Source organism: Orycteropus afer, unplaced genomic scaffold (assembly GCF_000298275.1).
Source record: "Orycteropus afer afer isolate SDZICR_OR568_19922 unplaced genomic scaffold, OryAfe1.0 scaffold00412, whole genome shotgun sequence".
In the NCBI taxonomy this organism is placed as follows: Eukaryota; Metazoa; Chordata; class Mammalia; order Tubulidentata; family Orycteropodidae; genus Orycteropus; species Orycteropus afer.
Window position 1 is genome coordinate 2,789,805 of NW_006921999.1, and position 250 is coordinate 2,790,054.

Consider the following 250-nt stretch of genomic DNA (forward strand, 5'->3'; position numbering starts at 1 on the left):
CATCACAGTCACCATGTCAATCCATCTCGTTGAAGGCCTCCCTTTCTTTCATCAACCCTCCAACCTACCAAGCATGACATCCTTCTCCAGGGATTGGTCCCCTCTGACAACATGACCAAAATAGGTGAGACGAAGTCTGGCCATTCTTGCTTCCAAGAAGCATTTCGGGTGCACTTCCTCCAGGACAGATCTGTTAGTTCTTTTAGCAGTCCATGGTACTTTCAGCACTCTTCGCCAGCACCACAACTCA